This window comes from Oncorhynchus keta, chromosome 23 (assembly GCF_023373465.1).
Source record: "Oncorhynchus keta strain PuntledgeMale-10-30-2019 chromosome 23, Oket_V2, whole genome shotgun sequence".
In the NCBI taxonomy this organism is placed as follows: domain Eukaryota; kingdom Metazoa; phylum Chordata; class Actinopteri; order Salmoniformes; family Salmonidae; genus Oncorhynchus; species Oncorhynchus keta.
Genome location: NC_068443.1, coordinates 12,534,683 through 12,542,489, shown reverse-complemented (window position 1 = coordinate 12,542,489; position 7,807 = coordinate 12,534,683).

Genomic DNA, 7,807 nt, shown 5'->3' with positions numbered 1-7,807 from the left:
GGGTGGTGGACCATTCTTGATTCACACGTGAAACTGTTGAGCACGAAAAACCAAGCAGTGTTACAGTTCTTGACACAAACCGGTGGACCTGGCACCTACTACCATACCCTGTTCAAAGGCACTGAAATCTTTTGTCTTGTCCATTTACCCTCTGAATGGCAAACATACACAATCCATGTCTCAACTGTCCCAAGGATTAAAAATCCTCCTTAACCTGTCTTTGCCCCTTCATCTACACTGATTGAAGTGAATTTAACATGACATCAATAAGGGATCATAGCTTTCACCTGGATTCACCTGTCATGGAAAGAAACCTTGATCAAAGGGAACAGTAATGCTGTGGTTCCCACCTATCTCGAGGCCTGAAGTTAGAGTTGCTGTACATTCTATCTACCCCAAGGTGTTCTGGGGTTCCCTTTGTAATAGATCTTAACCAACATCAACAGTCTGCCTCTTCCACTCCAGCGTCACTCAGTCTCACAGTCAGCCTCTCAACTCACTTTAGTCTATGAAGTATTTTAATGTCAACTCATCTGAATTGCAAACGAGGAAGTGAGAGTCAGACGGCAGATGCCAGACTCATTGCCAGGCCTGGAGAGGAGCAGTCTGTCAAAGTCACTGTGATCAAATGGACCAGTGCCACTACTACTGGGATAAGGAGCACACTGTTGTAGCCCTAGCTGGACACTACTGCTGAATAATATCAATCAGATGATAGTCAAGTCTCAAGATGTATTATTCAGGATAATGCTTATCTATAACCATCCTTACAGGTCTGTGGTAGTTTAATTTCAGAGCCAAGGTGGTAAGTTGTTTGTATACACATTAATTCTGACAACTCCCACAAAAATTCCTGAACTTCCTTTCACTCCTCTCCCCTAGGTCTGAACATTCTAGTCCCATTCTCCTCAATATTCTAACATTTGAACGTTCTAATTCCGGAACACCAACCCCACTCTGGGTGTTCTGTTACTATGTATGTGGAATCCTCAATGCCTGTCTGTTCTACATTAGAACAGTTTATCAGGCAGAATCCTGATTTTTCACCACAGAAACACACATCATTCTATAGAGATTTGCATGGAATGGCTTTACCCTCACTCTCACTCCCATAAAAACACCACTGGCAAGTCCAGTATCCGGAAGCAATGATTCATTCTCCTCTTTTGTTAATGGATTTGCATGTCTGCTCATCAGGTTTCATGACGGCTGTACCTCTCCTCTATTTTTTCCTTCCTTCATCATCATTGTCCCTTCGTTTGCCAATAACGCAGTTCCAGTTAATGCTGCTTCCGACTTCCTCCTTTTCCTAAAAAGTTTTAGAAGTATGTACAGTTGAAGTCAGAAGTTTACATACACCTTAGCCAAATACATTTCAATTCAGTTTTTCACAATTCCCTCACATTTATATCCTAGTAAAAATTCCCTGTCTTAGGTCAGTTAGAATCACCACTTTATTTTAAGAATGTGAAATGTCAGAATAATAGTAGAGACTGATTTATTTCAGCTTTTATTCCTTCATCACATTCTCAGTGGGTCAGACGTTTACATACACTCAATTAGTATTTGGAGGCATTGCCTTTAAATTGTTTAACTTGGGTCAAACGTTTCGGGTAGCCTTCCACAAGCCCATTTGGCCCATTCCTCCTGACAGAGCTGGTGTAACGGAGTCAGGTTTGTAGGCCTACTTGCTCGCACACACTTTTTCAGTTCTGCCCACACATTTTCTATAGGATTGAGGTCAGGGCTTTGTGATGGCCACTCCATTCCTTGACTTTGTTGTCCTTAAGCCATGTTGCCACAACTTTGGAAGTATGATTGGGATCATTGTCCATTTGGAAGAGCCATTTGCGACCAAGCTTTAACTTCCTGACTGATGTCTTGAGATGTTGCTTCAATATATCCACATAACTTTCCAGCCTCATGATGCCATCTATTTTGTGAAGTGCACCAGTCCCTCCTGCAGCAAAGCACCCCCACAACACGATGCTGCCACTCCGTGCTTCACGGTTGGGATGGTGTACGTCCGTTCGCAAGCTTACCCCTTTTCCTCCAAACATAACGATGGTCATTATGGCCAAACTGTTCCATTTTTGTTTCATCAGACCGGAGGACATTTCTCCAAAAAGTACGATCTGTGTCCCCATGTGCGGTTGCAAACCATAGTTTGGCTTTTTTATGACGGTTTTGGAGGAGCTGCTTCTTCCTTGCTGAGCGGCCTTTCAGGTTATGTCGAAGTAGGACTTGTTTTAAATCAAATCAAATCAAGTTCATTTGTCACGTGCGCCGAATACAACAGGTGTAGTAGACCTTACAGTGAAATGCTTACTTACAAGCTCTAACCAATAGTGCAAAAAAAGGTATGTGTGTGTGTGTGTAGGTAAGTAAAGAAATAAAACAACAGTAAAAATACATTTGAAAATAAGAGTAGCAAGGCTATATACAGACACCTGTTAGTCAGGCTTATTGAGGTAGTATGTACATGTAGGTATAGTTAAAGTGACTATGCATATATGATGAACAGAGAGTAGCAGTAGCCTAAAAGGAGGGGTTGGCGGGTAGTGGGTGGGACACAATGCAGATAGCCCGGTTAGCCAATGTGCGGGAGCACTGGTTGGTCGGGCCAATTGAGGTAGTATGTACATGGATGTATGGTTAAAGTGACTATGCATATAAGATAAACAGAGAGTAGCAGCAGCATTAAAGGGGGGTTGGGGGGTGCACACAATGCAAATAGTCCGGGTAATCATTGGTTACCTGTTCAGAAGTCTTATGGCTTGGAGGTAAAAACTGTTGAGAAGCCTTTTTGTCCTAGACTTGGCACTCGTGGGTGAACAGGGAGTACAGGAGGGGACTGAGCACGCACCTCTGGGGAGCTCCAGTGTTGAGGATCAGTGTGGCAGATGTGTTGCTACCTACCCTCACCACCTGGGGGCGGCCTGTCAGGAAGTCCAGGATCCAGTTGCAGAGGGAGGTGTTTAGTCCCAGGTTCCTTAGCTTAGTGATGAGCTTTGAGGGCACTATGGTGTTGAACGCTGAGCTGTAGTCAATGAATAGCATTCTCACATAGGTGTTCCTTTTGTCCAGGTGGGAAAGGGCCGTGTGAAGTGCAATAGAGATTGCATCATCTGTGGATCTGTTTGGGCGGTATGCAAATTGGAGTGGGTCTAGGATTTCTGGGATAATGGTGTTGATTACCAGCCTTTCAAAGCACTTCATGGCTACAGACGTGAGTGCTACGGGTCTGAAGTCATTTAGGCAGGTTGCCTTTGTGTTCTTGGGCACAGGGACTATGGTGATCTAAATGAAGCATGTTGGTATTACAGACTCAGTCAGGGATATGTTGAAAATGTCAGCGAAGACACCTGCCAGTTGATCAGCACATGCCCGGAGCACACGTGACTCATGTGGTGTATTCCTTTACTGTGGATATAGATACTTTTGTACCTGTTTCCTCCAGCATCTTCACAGGGTCCTTTTGCTGTTGTACTGGGATTGATTTGCACTTTTCGCACCAAAGTACTTTCATCTCTAAGAGACAGAACGCGTCTCCTTCCTGAGCGGTATGATGGCTGCGTGGTCCCATGGTGTTTATACTTGCGTACTATCGTTTGTACAGATGAGAGTGGTACCTTCAGGCGTTTGGAAATTGCTCCAATGGATGAACCAGACTTGTGAAGGTCTACAATATTTTTTCTGAGGTCTTGGCTGATTTCATTTGATCTTCCCATGATGTCAAGCAAATAGGCACTGAGTTTGAAGGTAGGCCTTGAAATTCATCCACAGGTACACCTCAATTGACTCAAATTATGTCAATTAGGAATACCTAGGATAGGATAAGTAATCCTTCTCACCCCCCTAAAAGATTTAGATGCACTATTGTAAAGTGGCTGTTCCACTGGATGTCATAAGGTGAATGCACCAATTTGTAAGTCGCTCTGGATAAGAGCGTCTGCTAAATGACTTAAATGTAAATGTAAATGTAATTAGCCTATCAGAGGCTTCTAAAGCCATGACATAATTTCTGGAATTTTCTAAGCAGTTTAAATACACAGTCAACTTAGTGTATGTAAATCTCTGACCCACTGGACTTGTGATACAGTGAATTATAAGTTAAATAATCTGTCTGTAAACAATTGTTGGAAAAATTACTTGTGTCATGCACAACTTGCCAAAACTATAGTTTGTTAACAAGACATTTGTGGAGTGGTTGAAAAACAAGTTATAATGACTCCAACCTAAGTGTATGTAAACTTCCGACTTCAACTGTAAGTCCTCCTCTGGTCTGAAATCCTTGCCTGTTACTGAGACTGCATGAGAATAAAATACCAAAATAAACATTTTATTCATACTTCTTTTTTGGGAGAAGGCTTCATTTTTCTCGCTCTTTTCTGTTTTATTCCCTCTTGAAAATCACAGGTACAAACTTTATACAGCACTGGTAAAAACTGTAAATGGAGCACATCTGGCCCTGTGGTTAATGCACTGCCGCACTGCAAATTGTTGTAGCAGACATTATCATTACAATCTGGGGCCACGTTCATCATCGGCCGACTGTCGCTGACTATTCAACAATAGAGTTAACATTCACGCTTACTTACTCTGTGAGGTCATCATACCCTCTAACTGGCAGCCAGAAAATAAGAGCTAATATGATTTTACGCTTCATAATGTCCCGTTGTGAGGCAGGGCATAGAGAGTATCCCACACGGTGGTGGACAGACACACAGTCTCTCTGCCCTCTGAATTATTTCCTCATTACATAAGGACAAAAGGGGCAGATTCCAAAGCGCTACAGCCAGCCATAGGCCTCCCTTGTGAGATAATGTGGGGCATAGGGAGTCCGGAGGCTTTATTTGCCCACTTTACCCCGCACTGTATGTGGGTCTTCCGTAGACCTTGAAACAGTCCCCAAAACTTTGGGACAAACTTGGCCGAGTTTGACTTCTCCCTATTGTACCAACAGCAATGACAAGATGACGAGAGAAAGTCACTGATTCCTCTGGTTATTTTAATCAGATGAGGCGTGAGATCATTCTGTTTGGAAATGGGGCGGAAAAGGCACAGTCTTGACGATCAAACAGATAACGCCTTCCACTCTCCAATTCTTACGAGGTCATGTCCTGATCACTAATCAACGATGACAAACCAATGTTCACTTGGTTAATTAAGTCAGTTAAGACGTAATACTTCCCATTTATGAGCAACAATAACTTACAATGCAAACATCCAGAAATGTGACTGACATGTCCTGCAGCATATACAGTAGATAATGTATACTATACATACAGTGCATTCGGAAAGTATTCAGACCCGTTGACTTTTCCCACATTTTGTTACGTTACAGCCTTTATCACGCCTTCGTCTTAGTATTTTGTGTTTTCGTTATTTATTTGGTCAGGCCAGGGTGTGACATGGGTTTATGTTGTGGTGTGTTTTTGTATTGGGGTTTAGTAGGTATTGGGATTGCGGCTGAGTAGGGGTGTAGCATAGGCTTGGCTGCCTGAGGCGGTTCTCAATCAGAGTCAGGTGATTCTCGTTGTCTCTGATGGGGAACCGTATTTAGGTAGCCTGGGTTTCACTGTGTATTTGGTGGGTGAATGTTCCTGTCTCTGTGTTAGTTGTCACCAGACAGGCTGTATAGGTTTTCACGTTCCGTTTGTTGTTTTGTATATATATAGTTATTTCATGTATCGCTATTCTTCATTAAAGAACATGAGTAACCACCACGCTGCATTTTGGTCCGCTTCTCCTTCAACAGACGAACGCCGTTACAGCCTTATTCTAAAATTAATAAAACAATCATAATTCCTCATCAATCTACACAAAATACCCCATAATGACTAAGCAAAAACAGATTTAAAAAATGTTGTGCACATTTATAAAAAATACAAAACTTAAATATCACACTTACATAAGTATTCAGAACCTTTACTCAGTACTTTCTTGAAGCACCTTTGGCAGCGATTACAGCCTACAAGCTTGGCACACCTGTATTTGCGGAGTTTCTCCCATTCTTTTCTGCGGATCATTTCAAGCTCTGTCAGGTTGGATGAGGAGCGTTGCTGCACAGCTATTTTCAGGTCTCTCCAGAGATGTTCGATCGGGTTCAAGTCTGGGCTCTGGCTGGGCCACTCAAGGACATTCAGAGAGTTGTCCTGAAGTCACTCCAGTGTTGTATTGGCTGTGTGCTTAGGGTCATTGTCCTGTTGGAAGGTGAACCTTCGCCCCAGTCTGAGGTCCTGAGTGCTCTGGAGCAGGTTTTCATCAAGGATCTCTCTGTACTTTCTCTGTTCATCATTCCCTTGATCCTGACTAGTCTCCCAATCCCTGCCGCCCTGTGTATGTAACCTTCTGAACCAGTAGAATTGTGATACAATGAATTATAAGTGAAATAATCTATAAACAACTGTTGGGAAAATGATTTGTGTCATGCACAATGTAACCGACTTGCCAAAACTATAGTTTGTTAACAAGAAATCTGTGGAGTTGAAAAACGAGTTTTAACGAGTTTTGTATGTAAAGTTGAATTCGGAAGTGTACATACACTTAGGTTGGAGTCATTACTTAAAACTCTTTTCCAACAATTGTATGTACAGTTGAAGTCGGAAGTGTACATACACTTAGGTTGGAGTCATTAAAACTAGTTTTTCTGTATTCTGAAAGCTCTTTTCTCTATTTAGTTTTTCTGTATTTTCAAGGCCAATCTCAGATTATCTTTGCTTGACATCATGGGGAAATCAAAAGAAATTAGCCAAGACGTCAGAATATAAATTGGAGACCTCCACAAGTCTGGTTCGTCATTGTGAGCAAGTACCACGTTCATCTGTACAAACAATAGTACACAAGTATAAACACCATGGGACCACACAGCCATCATACTGCTCAGGAAGGAGACGCGTTCTGTCTCCAAGAGATGAACGTACTTTGGTGCGAAAAGTGCAAATCCCAGAACAACAGCAAAGGACCTTGTGAAGATGCTGGAGGAAACAGGTATAAAAGTATTTATATCTACAGTAAAACGAGACCTATATCGACATAACCTGAAAGGCAGCTCAGCAAGGAAGAAGCACTGCTCCAATACCGCCATAAAAAAAGCCAGACTACGGTTTGCAACTGCACATGGGGATAAAGATCGTACTTTTTGGAGAAATGTCCTCCGGTCTGATGAAACAAAAATAGAACAGTTTGACCATAATGACCATCGTTATGTTTGGAGGAGAATGTGGGAGGCTTGCAAGCCAAAGAACACCATCCCAACCATGAAGCACGGTGGTGGCAGCATCATGTTGTGGTGGTGCTTTGCTGCAAGGAGGGACTGGTGCACTTCACAAAATATATGGCATCATGAGGCTGGAAAATTATGCGGATATATTGAAGCAACATCTCAAGACATCAGTCAGGAAGTTAAAGCTTGGTCGCAAATGGGTCTTCCAAATGGACAATGACCCCAAGCATACTTCCAAAGTTGTGGCAAAATAGCTTAAGGACAACAAATCAATCACAAAGCCCTGACCTGCATCCGATTTCAAATGTGTGGGCAGAACTGAAAAAGCATGTGGGAGCAATGAGGCCTACAAACCTGACTCCGTTATACCAGCTCTGTCAGGAGGAATGGGCTAAAATTCACCCAACTTATTGTGGGAAGCTTGTGGAAGGCTACCCGAAAAGTTTGACCCAAGTTAAACAATTTAAAGGCAATGCTACCAAATACTAATTGAGTGTATGTAAACTTCTGACCCACTGAGAATGTGATGAAAGAAATACAAACTGAAATAAATCAGTCTCTACTATTATTCTGACATTT